Source organism: Vulpes lagopus, chromosome X (genome assembly GCF_018345385.1).
Source record: "Vulpes lagopus strain Blue_001 chromosome X, ASM1834538v1, whole genome shotgun sequence".
NCBI classification, from domain to species: domain Eukaryota; kingdom Metazoa; phylum Chordata; class Mammalia; order Carnivora; family Canidae; genus Vulpes; species Vulpes lagopus.
In genome coordinates, this window is record NC_054848.1 from 44,624,859 (window position 1) to 44,645,540 (window position 20,682).

The window sequence follows — 20,682 nt, forward strand, 5'->3', positions numbered from 1 at the left end:
TACAAAAACCATGGTGGACTTTTATATTTGTTTTTTGTGTCAGCCTCTCCGGAACTCCTGTACATGAATGGAAGCTATTGCTAGGACCACGGCTTTTACTCTCCAGTGACCAATATCAGTTCTGGCTGGTTGGATGGCTTTCCTCAGCTGTTGCATAGCAACCTCCGCTGTCTTCAGCCCTTGTTTCTGTGGGAGGTGACCAGACCCTAGAAATGAAAGCCTCGACAAACTGCTCAGTGCTCATAGAAAATACTATGTTCCCATCTCAGACTGAATCTGTTCTTTTTACAAAAACCATGGAGGACTCTTTTATTCCTTTTGTTTGCTTTATTATTTAAATTTTCTTTCTTCCTTCCTTCCTTCCTTCCTTCCTTCCTTCCTTCCTTCCTTCCTCTCTCCTTTTTAGAAGTGAGATATAATTGACATATAACCTTATGTTAGTTTCAGGTGTACACCATAGTGATTCAGTATTTTTATGTATTGCAAGAGGATCACCACAATAAGTCTAGTTAACATCCATCACAGTACATAGCTACAACCTTTTTCCCCCCTATGATGTGAGCTTTCATTACATTTGTTTTTATATCAGCCCCTCTCTCTATGCTATATAACTGTTTATGCTCATATGCCAATAACTACAAAATCTACAGCCCCAGTTTGAACTTCACCTTTGAGACCCAAATCCATATATTCATTCTCCCACAGGACATCTCCATTTGGATGTCTCGAGGGCTCTTCATAGTGAGTCTGTCTAGAACCACTTGGTAAACCTACCCCTTCCCACACACCCACACTCCCCATCTCTCTTGCTTTTAAAACTCCCACCTTCATCATCTCAGTAAGTGGCATCATTATCCACACAACTACTCACTCTGGGAGATGGAAGTCAGCTACCACCCCCTGCTCCTTGGGAAACCTCTGCACCCTGGGGCACTGCACCCTGATGGGAAACCTCTGCAGCTCTCCAGAACTACCTCTCTGTGTGGCTCTCCCCTCCCTTACTTCCAGCAGATTCTAGGCACGTTGGCCTCTCGGAATTCACAACTCTGTCTCCTTCATTCAGGTTCTCCAGTGGGCTCTGTTTGTGTTCAGTCTTCCCATGCTGTGCCCTGTAAACTCTATCCAGGCAAGAAGTTGGGGGAATCGGGCAATCTGAGGGCTCACCATGTTAGTTGCCTCGCCCTTCTCTTGGGGATCACCGTCCCGTGGTGCCTGTGGTACCATGAGGTAAAGCTTTATAATTTTTTTGGGGGGGCGGTTTATAGATACTTAGGTGGGAGAGTAAGTTGGGTTCGTGTTAATCCATCATGGCTATGGGCATGATGGTATAACATGTTTCTTAAACCTGAAATTTTTTCACCGATTTTTTAAAAAAGATGTGTTTATTTTGCTATGCGTGCATCTAAGATCTACCGAAGTGACAATGCACAGATATCGCATGGTGTGTATTCATGACATTCTTCCAATCTGCTCCCCCTCACTCCTAAGGAAGTGGGAGACCAAAAAAATATAGAATCATTCAGGACCAAAAGTGAGAATTACAGGGAACTTCTTATCAGAAACAATGCAAGTTATAAGAAAGTGGCACACCATCTTTATAATAGTGAAGTAACTAAGAACTGTCAACTCAGAATTTTACATTCAATGGGTATCTTTTAAAAGTGAAATTAAATTAAAAATTTTTTCATACTTAACCAGAGTTGAAATAATTCATCATCATTAGATATGCACTACACTAAATATTAAAGGGTACCTTTTGGGCACAAGAAAAGTACAGTAAAGGTAAATATGTTTGACACAAATGGATAATCAATACTGGAGATGCTAAATATGATGAGAGTAATTGAATATTTATTATTTTAAACATTCCTTATGAATCAATTGAGAGTGTAATCGTAAATTCATACCAATGCATTGTGGAATATAAATTATGTGGAGTTCTTAATTTCTTGGACACCAACAGCACAGGGACTTGGGGGAATATAAATATACTGCTGTAAGATTCTAATTCTACATGTGAGGTAGTACAATATTACTTGAAGGTAGACTGTGGCAGGTTAAAGAAGTGTCAAATATAACCCCTAAGGTATCTGTCCAAAGTATTATGACTAATAAGCCTACACGGGAGATAAATGGTATCATGAAATGCTCGCTTTATTTATTTATTTATTTACTTATTTATTTATTTACTTACTTACTTACTTATTTAGACAGAGAGAGCATGTGCAGGAGGGGTGAGGGGCAGAGAGACAGGGAGAGAGAGAATTTTAAGCAGGCTCCATGCCCATCAGGGAGCCCCACACGGGACTGGATCTCATGACCTTGAGATCATGACCTGAGACAAAATCAAGAGTCGGACGCTTAAAATAAGTCCTAAAACGGGGAGGGGAGCAAGACGATAGATGAGCAAGTAGAAAACAGCTAGCATGATAGCTTTAAATCCAACCATATCATTAACAGTATTAAGTACAAATTGTCTGAATTCACCAAATAAAATGTAGAGATTGACAAATTGGATTCCTCTCTCCTAAGCAGACTTTATTTTTTTTCCTTTTCAAAATTCTATCCTATTTTTTTATTGAAGTTCGATTTGCCAACATATAGTATAACACCGAGTGCTCATCCCATCAAGTGCCCTCCTCAGTGCCCATCACCCAGTTACCCCTTCCCCCCCGCCCGTCTCCCCTCCACTACCCTTTGTTCATTTCCCAGAATTAGGAGTCTCTCATGTTTTGTCACCCTCTCTAAAGTTTTCCCTCCTTTCCCTTATAATCTCTTTCACTATTTCTTATGTTCCCCGTATGAGTGAAATAATATGATGATTGTTCTTATCCAATTGACTTACTTCACTCAGCATGACTTTATTTTTTAGAGCACTTTTAAGTTCATAGCAAAATTGAGAAGAAAGTACGGAGCCATCACATAAACCTCTTGCTCAAAACAGACACAGCCTCCCCCACTACCCATATCCTGCACCAGACTGGTATACTTCTTACAGTCAATGAATCTATATCAACACATCATTATCACCCAAAGTCCACAATTTACTTGGGTGTTCACTGTTGGTGTTGTGCATTCTATAGGTTTGGACAAATATAGAATGACATGTATAAAAAAAAAAAAAGAATGACATGTATCCACCATTATAGTATCATACAGAATTGTTTCACTGACCCCCAAATCCTCTGTGCTCCACATACAAACTCCTCTCTCTCTCCCAACGACAGACAACCACTGATTTTTTTTTTTTACTGTTTCCATAGTTTTGCCTTTTCTGTAATGTCCTATAGTTGGAATCATATGTAGCTGTTTCAGATTGGCTTCTTTCAGCAAGTCATATGCATTTAAGTAAGGTTCCTACATATCTTTTCATGGCTTGATAGCTCATTCCTTTTTCATGCTGAAGAATATTCCACTGCCTGGATGTGCCACAGTTTATTTATTCATTCACCTACTGAAGGTCATCTTGGTTGTTTCCAAGTTTTAGCAACTATGAACGAAGCTGCTAGAAACATACATGTGAGAATTTTGTGTGGACATAAATTTTCAGCTCATTTGGGTAAATACCAAGGAGCGCTCCACATAGCAGAGTAGATTTGGTTTTGTAAGGAACTGTCAAACTGGCTTCCAAAGTGGTTGTACGATGTTGCATTCCCACCAGCACTGAAGGAGAGTTCCTGTTGCTCCACATCCCTGCCAGCATTTGGTATTGCCACCGTTCTGGATTTGGGCCATCTTAATAGGTGTGCAGTAGCATCTCATCGTTTTAGTTTACATTTCCCTGATGATGCATGACATGGGATTTTAAAAATAAGATCCAGCTGTATGCCAAATACACGAATCCCGCTTTAAATATAAAGGTACATAGAGGTTAAAAGTAAAAATATGGGAAAAGATATCTCATGCTAGTGGTAACTAAAACAAAGCTGTAGTGGATATATCAGTATCAGACGAAGCAGATGTCTGAACAAAATATATTGCCAGGGATGGAGAGGATCATATATAAGAGAGAATCATTTATAATTGGCTAAAATGGCCAATTCATCAAGTAGATGTAAAAATTCTTAATGTTTATATGCCTATAAACAACAGAGTTTGAAAATACAAGAAAGAAATAAAAGTTCACAATTAGGGTCAGAGATTTTTAACTCTTTCCTCTCAACAATTGAACCAGTTGACCAAAAAAAAAAAAAAAATCAGTAAGTCGTACAGACTGAAAGACACTATCAGCCAAATTAATCTAATTAACATTTTAGAACACTCTCCCCAACAATAAAGACCACACACCCACACACTATTTTCATATGTACAGGGAAATTTTTTTAAATTAATTTTTATTGGTGTTCAATTTACCAACATACAGAAAAACACCCAGTGCTCATGCCGTCAAGTGTCCACCACAGTGCCCGTCACCCATTCCCCTCCAACACCCGCCCTCCTCCCCTTCCACCACCCCTAGTTCGTTTCCCCGAGTTAGGAGTCTTTATGTTCTGTCTCCCTTCCTGATATTTCCCAACATTTCTTTTCCCTTCCTTTATATTCCCTTTCACTATTATTTATATTCCCCAAATGAATGAGAACATACACTGCTTGTCCTTCTCCGATTGACTTATTTCACTCAGCATAATACCCTCCAGTTCCATCCAAGTTGAAGCAAATGGTGGGTATTTGTCGTTTCTAATGGCTGAGTAATATTCCATTGTATACATAGACCACATCTTCTTTATCCATTCATCTTTCGATGGACACCGAGGCTCCTTCCACAGTTTGGCTATTGTGGACATTGCTGATAGAAACATCGGGGTGCAGGTGTCCCGGCGTTTCATTGCATCTGAATCTGTGGGGTAAATCCCCAACAGTGCAATTGCTGGGTCGTAGGGCAGGTCTATTTTTAACTCTTTGAGGAACCTCCACACAGTTTTCCAGAGTGGCTGCACCAGTTCACAGTCCCACCAACAGTGTAAGAGGGTTCCCTTTTCTCAGCATCCTCTCCAACATTTGTTGTTTCCTTCCTTGTTAACTTTCCCCATTCTCACTGGTGTAAGGTGGTATCTCATTGTGGTTTTGATTTGTATTTCCCTGATGGCAAGTGATGCAGAGCATTTTCTCATGTGCATGTTGGCCATGTCCATGTCTTCCTCTGTGAGATTTCTCTTCATGTCTTTTGCCCATTTCATGATTGGATTGTTTGCTTCTTTGCTGTTGAGTTTAATAAGTTCGTTATAGATTTTGGAAACTAGCCCTTTATCTGATATGTCATTTGCAAATATCTTCTCCCATTCTGTAGGTTGTCTTTTAGTTTTGTTGACTGTATCCTTTGCTGTGCAAAAGCTTCTTATCTTGATGAAGTCCCAATAGTTCATTTTTGCTTTTGTTTCTTTTGCCTTTGTGGATGTATCTTGCAAGAAGTTACTGTGGCCGAGCTCAAAAAGGGTGTTGCCTGTGTTCTCTTCTATGATTTTGATGGACTCTTGTCTCACATTTAGATCTCTCATCCATTTTGAGTTTATCTTTGTGTATGGTGAAAGAGAGTGGTCCAGTTTCATTCTTCTGCATGTGGATGTCCAATTTTCCCAGCACCATTTATTGAAGAGAGTGTCTTTCTTCCAATGGATAGTCTTTACTCCTTTATCGAATATGAGATGACCATACAGTTCAGGGTCCACTTCTGGGTTCCCTATTCTGTTCCATTGATCTATGTGTCTGTTTTTGTGCCAGTACCACACTGTCTTGATGACCACAGCTTTGTAGTACAACCTGAAATCTGGCATTGTGATGCCCCCAGCTATGGTTTTCTTTTTTAAAATTCCCCTGGCTATTCGGGGTCTTTTCTGATTCCACACAAATCTTAAAATAATTTGTTCTAACTCTCTGAACAAAGTCCATGGTATTTTGATAGGCATTGCATTAAACGTGTAAATTGCCCTGGGTAACATTGACATTTTTACAATATTAATTCTGCCAATCCATGAGCATGGAATATTTTTCCGTCTCTTTATGTCTTCCTCAATTTCTTTCAGAAGTGTTCTATAGTTTTTAGGGTATAGATCTTTTACCTCTTTGGTTAGGTTTATTCCTAGGTATCTTATGCTTTTGGGTACAATTGTAAATGGGATTGACTCCTTAATTTCTCTTTCTTCAGTCTCATTGTTAGTGTATAGAAATGCCATTGATTTCTGGGCATTGATTTTGTATCCTGCCATGCTACCAAATTGCTGTATGAGTTCTAGCAGTCTTGGGGTGGAGGCTTTTGGGTTTTCTATGTAGAGTATCAGGTCATCGGCGAAGAGGGAGAGTTTGACTTCTTCTTTGCCAATTTGAATGCCTTTAATGTCTTTGTACATGGAAATTTACCATGATAGGCAATATGTTCTGGGCCACAAAGAAGTCTTACTAAATTTGAAAGGATATTAGCATCACCCAAAGGATCTTCCTAGAGGACAGTGGGATTAAATTAGAAGTAGATAACACAAATGTATCTGCAATATTTCAAAAGTACTTGGAAAGTATGTAATACATTCTTCAATGACAGATGGGTGAAAGAGGAAATCAAAAAGAAATTTAAAAAGTCATTTGAACTGAATGAAAATTAAAGCACAACTTACTGTAATTTGTACGATGCATCTAAAGCGGTCCTTAGAAACAAATTTATAGAACAAAAATGCCTATATATAAAAACAGGGATTTGAACCAACGGCCTTAACTTCAGTACTAAGAAATAAAAATGCATAAACAATGAAGACCAAAATAGCAGAAGAAAGGAAATAAGGGAAAGGGCGGAAGTCACTGAAGTAGACAGCAGAGAAAATAAAAGACATTAAATTTGATCTTTAAGAATATCAATATAATTGAAAAGCCTGTATCTAGAATGATTAGGGGAATAAACGAGAGAAGACACGAGTTACCAACATCAGGAATGGGAGAACTGTCACCAAGGATCTTTCATTAAAAATGTGTAGGTGCGTATTATCAATAACCTTACAGGAATCAATGGAGTTTTATACAACAAAAATAAATAATCAAGAAAACGAAATTTAAAATACCATTTGCAGTAGCAAAAATACCATTTATAATAGCCTAAAAATATGAACTGTTTAGGTACAGATCTGACAAAACACATGCAACATTTTACCTGAAAACGCTAAAATATTGCTGAAAAACAATTAAAGAAAACCTAAAGTAATGGAGAGATATACTATATTCATGACACCAAAGACCAGATATTGTTAAAGAGTCAATTCTCCACAAATTCATCAATAGACTCCGCACGATCTCCATAAGAATCCCATTAGGGTTTTGGTAGGAAGAGGCAAACGGATTCTAAAATTTATAAGGAACTGATTGAAGAACACCTAGCATAGCTTAAACAATTTTGGAAAAGAAAAAACAATTTGAAGGATCTATACCACCATATTTCAACATTTATTTTTTGTAGGTGATCTGGATAAAGAAGCGTGCCTGTTGTGATAAGCACCAGGTGTTATATGGAAGTGTTGAATCCCTATATTGTACACCTGCAGGTAATACTGCATTGTATGTTACCTAGGCGGAATTTAAATGAAAACTAACAAGACAGGAAACAACACATGTTGGAGAGGATGTGGAGAAAGGGGAACCCTCTTGCACCGTTGGTGGGAATGTGAACTGGTGCAGCTACTCTGGAAAACTGTGTGGAGGTTCCTCAAAGAGTTAAAAATAAACCTGCCCTACGACCCAGCAATTGCACTGCTGGGGATTTACCCCAAAGATACAGATGCAGTGAAACGCCGGGACACCTGCACCCCGATGTTTCTAGCAGCAATGTCCACAATAGCCAAACTGTGGAAGGAGCCTCGGTGTCCATCGAAAGATGAATGGATAAAGAAGATGTGGTTTATGTATACAATGGAATATTACTCAGTCATTAGAAACGACAAATACCCACCATTTGCTTCGACGTGGTTGGAACTGGACGGTATTATGCTGAGTGAAGTAAGTCAATCGGAGAAGGACAAACATTATATGGTCTCATTCATTTGAAGAATATAAAAAATAGTGAAAGGGAATAAAGGGGAAAGGAGAGAAAATGAGTGGGAAATATCAATGAGAGTGACAGAACATGAGAGACTCCTAACTCTGGGAAACGAACAAGGGGTGGTGGAAAGGGAGGTGGGCGGGGGGTTTGGGTGACTGGGTGATGGGCACTGAGGGGGGGCACTTGATGGGATGAGCACTGGGTGATATGTCATATGTTGGCAAATTGAACTCCAATAAAAAAATTAATTAAAAAAAAACTTTTGAAAAAGAAAAAAACAACACTTACTATGAAGCTACAATAATCAAGAGAGCTTGCCATTGATGTATAGACAATAGAACAATGGAGCTAGATAATGATTCCAGACACAAATACACACAAGTCAATTGCTTTTTCAAAAAGGTGCCAAGGAAATTCAATGGGGAAAAACTAATCTTTTCAAACCACAGTCGTGGAAAAAATAAAATAGCCATATGCGAAGGAAGGAAAGAAGGAAAGAAGGAAGGAAGAAACCTCTAACCTTACTTGAGAACATAAGCAAAACCAAACTTGGAATGGGTGGAAAACCTAGATGTGAGCTAAAATTCTAAAATTTCTACAAGGAAGCATAAGAAATTATGACCTTCATCGTGTGCTGGATTTGAGTAAAGTGTTTCAAAATAGGTTGTCTAAAGCACAAAGTATACAAGAAAAACTTTAGTAAACTTTACCTCACCAAAATTTTTAAAAATTTTGGTCTTCAAATGTCACTGTTTTGAAAATGGGATCTCTCTCTCTCCCTCTCTCTCTCTCTCTCTCTCTCTCTGTCTCCTCAACACAGGACGCTTTTCAACTATGTCAAGAACTCTTCCAATTCAAACAAAAGAAGACAAATATCCGACTAAAAACCTAAAAACATGGGCAAATATTTCAACAGATTACCTCAATAAAGAAGTAATACAGATGGCAAGTAGACACATGAAAACATGCTCACCATTATTTATTATTAGGTAGGGAATCACTTTGGAAAATCGATTGGTAGTTATCTAGTTAAATATACACCCCCCATACCACCCAGCATTCCACTCCAAGGTATACATAGAGAAAAGGAAGACCTATTTCTACAAAAAATGTATTTGTGAATGTCCCTTGCAAATGTTATTTGTAATAGACAAAAACATGGAGACAAACCAAATGTCCACCAACGGGGGCATGATCTAACTGTGGTATATCCGTACATGTCATAAGCCATTAAAGAGGAATGAATTATCGATACATCCAGCAAGATGAATAAATCTGAAAAGAAACCAGAACACTCCCCTCCCTCCAAAAAAAGAACATGGTGGTATAATTACATTTATTAATACTAGAAAATGAACACTAATCTACAGTGACAGAAATCAGTTCAATGGTTGCCTGGTGATAAGGGCATGAGGAGGGCAGGATGGATTTCAAAGGTACACAAGAATATTCTTGGTTGTTGATATATTTACATATATACTCATTATCTTGACTATGCTGATTATTTCACAAGTACATATACCAAAACTCATCAGACTGTACACTTTAATTTTTAAAGACTTATATTTATTTATTTTAGAGAGAGAGAGAGAGAGAGAGTGTACCCCAGAGTAGAGGGAGGGGCAGAGGGATAGAATCTTTGAGCAGACTCCCTGCTGAGCACGGAGCCCAGCTTGGGGCTCCATCCCACGATCCATGAGATCATGACCTGACCAAAGCCAAGAGTCAGGTGCTCGACTGACTGAGCCACCCAGGTGCCCCCAGGCTGTACACTTTAAGTCTGTTGGGTCTACTGTGTGTCAGTTTTAACTCAATACAGCTGTGGAAAAAAGGACAAAGGATGAGGACATATTTTTATTCTTTTTATTTTATTTACTTTTTTGATGTAAATTTATTTTCTATTGGTGTTCAATTTGCCAGCATATAGAATAACACCCAGTGCTCATCCCGTCAAGTGTTCACCTCAGTGCCCGTCACCCAGTCACCCCATCTCCCTGCTGACCTCCCTTTACACCACCCCTCGTTCGTTTCCCAGAGTTAGGAGTCTCTCATGTTCTGTCTCCCTTTCTGATATTTCCCACTCATTTTTTCTCCTTTCCCCTTTATTCCCTTTCATTATTTTTTATATTCCCCTAATGAATGAGACCATATAATGTTTGTCCTTCTCCGATTGACTGACTTCACTCAGCATAATACCCTCCAGTTCCATCCACGTCGAAGCAAATGGCGGGTATTTGTAGTTTCTAATGCCTGAGTAATATTCCAGTGTATACCTAGACCACAGCTTCTTTATCCATTCATCTTTCGATGGACACCGAGGCTCCTTCCACAGTTTGGCTATTGTGGACATTGCTGCTAGAAACATCGGGGTGCAGGTGTCCCGGCGTTTCATTGCATCTGTATCTTTGGGGTAAATCCCCAGCAGTGCAATTGCTGGGTCGTAGGGCAGGTCTATTTTTAACTCTTTGAGGAACCTCCACACAGTTTTCCAGAGTGGCTGCACCAGTTCACATTCCCACCAACAGTGCAAGAGGGTTCCCCTTTCTCCACATCCTCTTCAACATTTGTGGTTTCCTGCATTGTTAATTTTCCCCATTCTCACATGGTGTGTCATGTCTCAATGGTATCTCATTGTGGTTTTGATTTGTATTTCCCTGATGGCCAGTGATGCGGAGCATTTTCTCATGTGCTTGTGGGCCATGTCTATGTCTTCCTCTGTGAGATTTCTGTTCATGTCTTTTGCCCTTTTCATGATTGGATTGTTTGTTTCTTTGCTGTTGAGTTTAATAAGTTCTTGATAGATCTTGGAAACTAGCCCTTTATCGGATACGTCATTTGCGAATATCTTCTCCCATTGTGTAGGTTGTCTTTGAGTTTTGTTGACAGTATCTTTTGCTGTGCAAAAGCTTCTTATCTTGATGAAGTCCCAATAGTTCATTTTTGCTTTTGTTTCTCTTGTCTTCATGGATGAATCTTGCAAGAAGTTGCGAGGACATATTTTTGATATTTATATATATGTTTATAGAAGCATATACATATATATAGCATATTTATAAAATATAAATATGAAATACTACCTACACCAAGAAGACATGTCTCACGCTATGCATTTTTCAGTTGCTAAAGAAAATGATACATATTAAACACACTAAGATTTCTTGTCTCTGTGAGAGGCATAGAGCGGGGAGTGGAAAAGGCAAACAAAAAATATCAGATAAATGAATGGCAAGTGAGGGGGGCCTGGTCTGGAAGAATCATGAGAATAGCAATATGAGCTGGAAATAAGATTTTGCCAATCTCTGACCCTAAAGTATCCCCCACTGTCCCTTTACTGGAACTATCCTGATCTTCTTTTAGGCCTGTGAGAGTCATACTTGTGATTGGCTTAGGGACCTTATTTATGGTGCTTGCTCCTAGGGACCCTGAGGTGGTAACCCATTTTCCTCTCCTGTTCATCTGTCTACCTCATGCTTAGTTTTGAGACCTCAACTTAAATATCACTTTTTCATGAAGGTCTTCTCTGGCCACAAACTGCTTTATCCCCAAAGTAAATTACTCATCCTCTTTTCCTTTCTCTTAGCACCCTGAAAACTTCCTCCGTTTCAGTATTTGTCATAAAAGTATACATTCGTTAGAGAGACCCTTTCTGAAACATCTGTCTCCCCATTCCAGCCCAAGCCCCATGGTGAGAGTTGCCATTGTCTGTTTTTTTCTCCACTGATTATCCTGAGGACCTACTCCAATGCCTGTTCCATAATAGACTCTCCAATATGTTTGTGGGAGGCATAAATAAATAGACGAATGAATTGGAAAACTGAATGGAAAGGATGGAAGGGTCAGTAGAGGGATCGGTATATGAATGTATATATTCACAGTCTTCCCACACATGTGGCTCCGTGTGGCCCTGACAGTGGGAAAACAAAGAGAGGGATATGTGAGGGAGAACAAAGGGGTGAAAGGTACCGCAGATAGGCAATACGGGGCGGGGGGTGGAGGTGGGTAACGATGGAAGAGAGAAGGAGGGACTAAGCAGAAAAACCAGTCAGAGGATTGAAAAGACTTAGGAACAAGGGAGAGAGAAGTAGCAGCAAAGAGATGGGGAGGACTCAGGGGAGATGAGGGAGCGGTCCGGGAGAGGGACAGGAAGTAGGACTTGCAAGGCTTTTTCTGACAAGCAGAAAGCCAGGGGCAGGAAGAAAGTTAAGGAGCACCTCTCTCCACAGTGACACACCTTATGGGTGGTGACCAAAATAATGAATTGCAGAGCTTTCCCCTCTTCTCTTCTTTCTATCACTATCATCTCTCAACATTGGCGATGAAAAAATTAGAGCTGTTTGTAAACATCAAGACATCAATGGTCCCACGTCACTCCTTGCTTTTGGTGAAAAGCTGGTAGCTGAGATCTCACCAGTGATAAGGCTACAGGGAAGAAACACGAACAGGAACACACTCCTCGTTCTGAAGCAAGCTGCATTCAGGTGGCTATGTGGGAAGCACATGCTGTGAAGGCAGCAGGCTGATGTATGCATTGTATTTGTAGAAAGGGGAAAAAAAAAAGAAATACTTTATCAAGTCTTTCGTGTAATATGCCATGGAGAATTCCCCAACATGGGGCACTGGGAAGGAATTGAATCCTGTCAGGGACAACACAAGGAACAACTTCCAGATGGAAGTTGCCCTGCTGCTGGTATTGGGAATTCATCATGTCCAACCTCTAAGCTGGAATAGAGAATTGAATATCCCAAGCCACGAAAAGGTTTGTAAACACGATCACTTGATTGCAAGCACATTTTGAGGTGGAAACAATGAAGACAAATGGCCACATTTTAGCATTCATATGCCAATATGAAGCTGCTGTAACATCCTGATCTTAGTTTTGCCATTAGATCTTCCCCTCCCTGAGAAGAAATGGGTAGGAAATATCAGAAAGGGAGACAGAACATAAAGACTCCTAACTCTGGGAAACGAACTAGGGGTGGTGGAAGGGGAGGAGGGCGGGGGGTGGAGGTGAATGGGTGATGGGCACTGAGGGGGACACTTGACGGGATGAGCCCTGGGTGTTATTCTGTATGTTGGCAAATTGAACACCAATAAAAAATAAATTTATTATTAAAAAAAAAAGATCTTCCCCTCCCATCTCCTGAGATATGAGGGAAGTAAAAATTTACAATGATCTCATTTTGGGTACCTTTGAGTAACGGTGTATGCAGTGTGTGTGTGTGTGTGTGTGTGTGTGTGTGTGTGTGTGTGTCCTCACAGTGGATTTTATTTGGGGAGGACAAGGAAAGCAAACATGACGAGAGCTTATGAGAGTGAAACATTGGCTTTCTGAGGGTAAATGGTATCCCTGGGACAGTCAATACAGGCCTAACCGAGAGGCCAACTAACTAACATACTTGTGAGGCTTATTCAGAGAGTGGTCATTAAGGAAAAGTTCGTCTCAGATCCCTTTTATCCTCAGATCCTTCTTTTTGGGGGGAGGAGGGTGAGAAGGGCCATTATTGGCTAGGTACAATAAGAAATATGCAAAGCATTGTTAATACACAGCCTAATGGTAGCCAAAAGGCATTTCTCAAACAGGCAGTAGGGGCATGTGTTGTCCAGTTGTAGATAACTGTGGAATGTGAGGTACATAAAATAACATTGTGTGCAAACTAAGTGGATAATTATTTGCATATGTGGGAGTAGTTACTAAATATACCTGAAGTGGCCAATTCTATCTGAGAAATGTCAGAAGCCAGTAACTCAACCATGGGATGTGTTGCCAGTTCGGACAGTCTAAATGTCAAGGACAAAGTGCTGAGAGATAAAATGAGGCCTAAATGAGGACAACCTGTTTACATGGGACCAGTTTAAGATTCATGGTACGAGACAATAGTGCATGAGCCCCTGATGGAAAAGCAGGTGTGAGGGAAAGACTGAAATTCAGGGGGCCTTAACCAGTCCTCCTACCAACAGACCTTTACCTTCTCTTCTCATGAGTTGAGTCCACCAACTGTGCCTGCAAACACCAAGTGCTGGTGTCTGGATGAGATTATGGCAACACCTGAGGGCACGTCTATTGGAATGGGCACATGTGACATTTCAATGTGGGGTTATGACATTTGGGTATGTGTGCTTACCATCTGCAGCAGGGTGAGAGGCATGTGAAAGTGTGGAGTTATTGGTAAGAATCTGACAGTATGGGACTAGTGTTTGTCCAGAGGACAAAACAACATCTTCCTCCTACCCTACACTGCCACTCTGCCCTCTCCCGGGGCTCTCTCTAAGTGAGGCACAGACGCAAGGGCTTGGAATATTGTTCACAGGACTAGTTCCCCATACCCCCTCAACTTAGAGCCTTCCGGTCGAGTAGGATTGAAGCACAGACTTGGGCTCAAGAACAAAGCAGAATTCCTTTGACTCACTCTGCATCTTACCACCACTGACCCCTGAAGTGCAAGGATGAGGACTCAGCCCAAAATCTCCAGTGAGACGAAAGGAAGAGAGAGTGATGTGGCAGCACCCAGCCTTTCCAGGTCGGCACTGGCTCAGCTTACCACTTAGTATTGTAAGAAAGAAAGCACATATATGTCCTATATGCATGAGTGTCACCTTGCAGTGTGCAGTGGTACTGCACTCAGTGCTCCAGAATCCGGCCCATCACAGGAGTCTTCCCTCGAGGGAGGGGTGAGGAAGGGGCTTGGGATCAGGGCCTTTCCTGGACTGGGGAGTGGAAAGAGAAGCCTGACCCTCTTCCCTGTGAGCTAGAACCACAGATAGAAAGTGAGTTGATCATGCAAAAACCAGGTCATGTAGAAAAACTGGTTTTGCTGTTACAACCTCAAATGCACCAGTTCTGGAAACTGTCAAAACGTGGACCTGTTGAGAAAAACAAATGTGAATTCATAAAAGTGGATTTTCATTAGAAAATGAAGAGGCAATAAAATCTAGCATGTAATAGCTGATGACTTTAAAACTTTCAATCATGGTGGAAATCGGTTACGTGCTTTGTCTGACACCAAAGAACTCTATTTATAAAATATAACAGGGTGAGGTTTATATAAGTTAATAAACAGAGGATATTTATTTTATACGTTTATTATAGCATGTTGATTATTTTAAAAGATCAAGCACTACAAGAAAACATGAAGGTGGATACAATAAATTATATCAAATTGTAATGTTCAGAATTAATTAGCTAGTTCTAACACTGGCTCAAAATCATTCCATACAAACATCTATTTTTTCACTTGTGAGATAAACTGGCAGGGTAGCAGAGGGATAGCAAAAAAGGTAGATAAATTTACAGGAATGATTTTTACAATTATCAGCTTCTAACATACATGCTATTCAAATAAAAAGTATTAGATTTTATTTTATTAGACTATGATAAAATAAAGGGCAGGAAACAAGAAAGAGGTAAATCTTCAGTTAATGATTTCTTTACCCAAAGAGATAGTAGTTTCTGGAAGATTACTCCAAGGTTAAGGAAGAAGAATCCTGGAAACCGATAAAATGTGGGTCTATTGACAAAAACAAATGTGAATTCGCACACACAAAATTACCCCTGAAACGAATATTACACCATATGTTAACTAAATGGAATTTAAATAAAAAGTCAAAAAAAAAAAAAAAAGCAACAAAACCTAGCATATAGATGCTGAGGATTTTAAAGTTTTCAATGGTGGGTATAAATTGAACACATGGTTTAATTAACAACACGGAGCTACATTTACAAAATGTACGAGGGCGAAGTGTACATAAATTTAAAGATATAGGAGTGTGATTTCATAAATTTATTATGATATCTCGATTGTTAAAAGAAATCAAGGACTATGAGGAAAAATAAATGCAAAACAATAAACTATAGCAACTTTAACATCCAGAATTATTTAGTTCTAACAGTGGCTCAAAATCACTTTGGATACCTTATTATTCATCTATGAAATAAACGGATGGGTTAGTGGACAGAAAGCAAGAAAGGGGGGGAGACTTGAAAGAAATGAATATCACAAAAATTGGCTTGTACCATACGTGCCAATCAAAACAAAAATATACTACATTTTGTTTTATCGGTATGCTAGAATAAAGAGAAAGGGAACAAGAAAGAGATGAATCTTGGTTTTGGGACATATATTTCTGGAAGATTCCTCCAAAGTTAAGAAAGTAGGTTCTCAGTAACATTATATATTTGGGACCTTTCTTATTTTCATGACTCATTTAAATTTTGTCGGGCTCAGGAAAATCCCTGCCTTGGAAGATAACATATGAAGAGGATGGTTCCCCTGCACTTTCTATCACAACACCCGCCCCCCCATCTCCCCTTTTCTTTTTCCGAATACACTCATGATTGTGTGTTGCTCCATGAAATTTCCCAAAGTGAACACACCACACCTATGCAATCCCCACTCAATTTGAAATGTAGAATATCACGTAGCTCCCTACAAGGCCCCTCTTGTGCCCCTTCCCAGTGACCCCCATCCCTTATCTGCAAAGTTGCCACAATCCTCACCTCCGGTGGCAGGGTCTAGTTTTGTCTGATTTTAAATTTATGTAAATGGAATCATATGGTGTAGAGTCTTTTGTGTTTAGCTTCTTTTCACTCAACGTCACTTTCCTGTGTTTTATCCATGCTCTTGGGTCTGCCAGTTATTCAATCATTTAACTGTTACATTGTATTCTATCATGTGATGTGTATGATTTATTCATTAATTTTACTTGTTATAAATATTTGAGTAGGTTTTTTTGTCTGGGATAGTAAATATTTTGTTATATGAACAATATTGTACATACTTAGTGAAAATTGGACTTATATATGTGAATTTGTGTAGTTACCTAGGAGCTGAACAGCTAGGTCATAAGATATTGCCTACACTCAGCTTTATTAAATAGCACCAAAGAAATCTCCAAAATGATCATACCTTTTTTAAAAATGTGGGTAAAATGTATACAACATAATAGTTACCATTTTAACCACTCATAAGTGTAGAATTTGTGATATGAAATACACTCACAACGTATCCATCACCATCACCACTAACTATACCTTAAAAGTTTGTCACCATCCCCAACATAAGCTCTGTACCTATTAAAAAATAACTCCCCATTTCTTCCTCCCACTGGCCCCTAGCAATCTCTATTCTACCTTTTGCCTATTCTAGGTAACTCATGAAAGTGGAATACATTATATGGTATAAATACAGATATAGTATTTGTTTTACTGTGTCTGGCTTATTTTAGTTAGCATAACGTTTTCAAGGTCCATCCATATTGAGGCATATGTCAAAATTTCATTTTTATGTCTGAATAATATTGCATTGTATGCATATACCACATTTTGTTTACCCATTCATCTGTTGACGGACATGTGGCTGTTTACACCTTTTGGCTACTGTCAGTGATGCTGCTATAGAACATAGGTGTACAAATTCCTGCTCGAATCTGTGCTTTCAAATTTTCCGGATCTATACCTATAAGTGGAATTGCTAGGTCATACAGTAGTTCTGTGTTTAGCTTTTTGGGAAGCTGCCAGTACCTCAGCTATGGAAAGCTGTGATCAACAGTCAGAACACAGAACCTCAATATTTAGAGAACAAGGTCCTTATTGCCCGTGCTGGCTCCAGCAAGCCACACCAGCTGCCTGCCTGTATTTTCTTCTAAAAGCTTTATTATTTTACAGTTCTTACTTAGATATGAAATACATCTCAAATGGATTATTTCACATATTGTGAAGATGGGGGAATATTCTCTTTTCCCCTATAGAGATATATGATTGATACCACACAGTTATTAAGAAGACCACCTTTTCCCCCACCTCACTGCAATGGCATTTACAACATCAGTGACCATATATGTGCATGTGTGTCTCTGGACCCCCTTTAGTCTATTCCATCTGCCTGTTTATCCTTGCACCAATGATGCAATGTCTTCATTATAACTTTCTATTAACTCTTCTTATGGAGTCCTTCATCTATACTTTTCTTTAATCCCCATCACCTATTTCACCCATCCCCTCCCCACCTGGTAACCATCAGTTCGTTACTCCTGGTAACCATCAGTTCGTTCTCTATACGTAAGAATCTGTTTCTTGGCCTCTCTCTCTCTCTCTCTCCCCCTCTCTCTCCCCTTTACTCTTTGTTTTTGTTGTGGTTGTTGTTTCTTAAATTCCACACATGAGTAAAATCATATGGTATTTGTCTCCTGACTGACTTATTTCATTTAGCATTATACTTTCCAGCCCCATCCATGCCATTGCAAGTGGCAAGATTTCTTTCTTTTTATGGCTGAATAATATTCCATTGTGTATATACACCACATCCTCTTTATCCACTCATCTATTGGTGGACACTTGTGCTGCTTCCTTAATTTGGCTATAGTTAATAATGCTGCTATAAACACAGGGGTGCATGTATCCCTTTAAATTTGCGTTTTTGTATTATTTGAGTAAATACCCAATAGTGTGATTTCTAGAACATAGGTTAGTTCTATTTTTAATTTTCTGAGGAACCTCCCTACTGTCTTCCACACTGGCTGCACAAATTTGCATTCCCACCAACGGTGCAAGGGGGTTCCCCTTTCTCTACATCCTCACCAACACCTGCTGTTTCTTGTGTTGTTGATTTCAGTGATTCTGACAGGTGTGAGGTGGTAGTTTTGATTGGCATTTCCCTGATGATGAGTGATGCTGAGCATCTTTCATGTGTCTGTTGGCCATCTGGATGTCTTTTTTGGGGAAATGTCTGTTCATGTCTTCTGCACTTTCTTAACTGCATTATTTATTTTGGAGGGGGTGAGTTTGATAAGTTCTTTATAGATTTGGGGTATTAACCCTTTATCAGATATATCATTTGGAAATAACTTCTCCCATTCAGTAGTTTGCCTTTTAGATAAACAAAAATTTGTTTATTTATTTATGAGAGAGAGACTGGAGGGAGGGGCTGAGGGGAGAGAGAGAAAGACAGAGAGTGAAGAGAGGAGAGGAGAGGAGAGAGAAAGAGAGAGAGAGAGAGAGAGAGAGAATCTTGAGCAGACTCCTCACTGAGCATGGAGCCTGATGTGGGGCTTGATCCACAACCCTGAGTTCATGACCTGAGCTGAAATCAAGAGTCAGACGCTTAACCAACTGAGCCACCCAGGCACCCCAGGTTGCCTTTTAGCTTTGCCGATTGTTTCCTTCGATGTGCAGAAGCTTTTTATTTTGATGTAGTCCCAATATTTTATTTTAGCTTTTGCTATTTTTTATATTTTATTATTTTAGCTTTTGCTTCCCTTGCCTCAGTAGACATATCTAGTAAGAATTTGCTACGGCTCATGTCAAAGAGGTTACTGTCTCTGTTCTCCTCTAGGATTTTTTAAAGATTTTGTTCATTTATTCATGAGAGACAGAGAGAGAGAGAGGGAGGCAGAGGGAGAGACAGGCTCCCCACAAAGCAGGGAGCCTGATGCGGGGCTCGATCCCAGGACCCTGAGATCACGACCTGAGCTGAAAGCAGACATTCAACTGACTGAGCCACTCAGCACCCCTCCTCTAGGATTTTGATAGTTTCCTGTCTCACGTTTAGATCTTTCATCCATCTTGAAGTTATTTTTGTGTATGGAGTAAGAAATGGGTCCCTTTCATTCTCCTGCATGTTGCTGTCTAGTTTTCCCAACACCATTTGTGGAAGAGACTCTTTTATTTACTGGTATGTTTTCCTGCGTTGTCAATATTAGTTGACCATATAGCTGTGGGTCCATTTCTGGGTGTTCTATTCTGTTTCACTGATCTATGTGTCTGTTTTTGTGCCAGTACCATACTGTCTTGATGACTACAGCTTTTTAATATAGCTTGAAGTATGGAATTGTGATGCCTCTCGCTTTGCTTCTCTTTTTCAAGATTGCTTTGCCTCTTTGGGGTCTTTTGTGGTTCCATAGAAATTTTAGGATTGTTCTTTCTAGCTCTGTGAAAAATGCTGGTGGTATTTTGATAAGGATTCCATTGAATGTGTAGATTGCTTTGGGTAGCATAGACATTTTATTTTATTTTATTTTAAAGATTTTATTTATTCATTCATGAGATGCACACACACACACACACACACACACACACACACACACAGAGAGAGAGAGAGAGAGAGAGAGACAGGCAGAGGGAGAAGCAGGCTCCATGCAGGGAGCCTGACATGGGATTCGATCCTGGGTCTCCAGGATCACGCCCTGGGCTAAAGGTGGCGCTAAACCGCTAAGCCACCGGGGCTGCCCAGCATAGACATTTTAGTAATATTTGTTCTTCCAATCCATGGGCAAGGAATGTTTTTCCACTTCCTTGTGTCCTCTCAATTTCTTTCAGAAGTGTTCTACAGTTTTCAGGGTATACAGATCTTTTACCTCTTTGATTAGGTTTATTCCTAGGTATCTTATGTTTTTGTGTTGCAATTGTAAATGGGATCAATTCCTTGATTTGTCTTTCTGCTGCTTCATTATTGGTGTATAGAAACGCAACAGGTTTCTGTTCATTGATTTTATATCCTTGACCTTGTGAATTCATATATCAGTTGTAGCAATTTTTTTTTTTGGTGGAGTCTTTTGGGTTTTCTACATAGAGTATCATGTCATCTGCAAATAGTGAAAGTTTGATTTCTTCCTTGCTGACTTGGATGCCTTTTATTTCCTTTTCTTGTCTGATTGCTAGGACTTCCAGGACCATG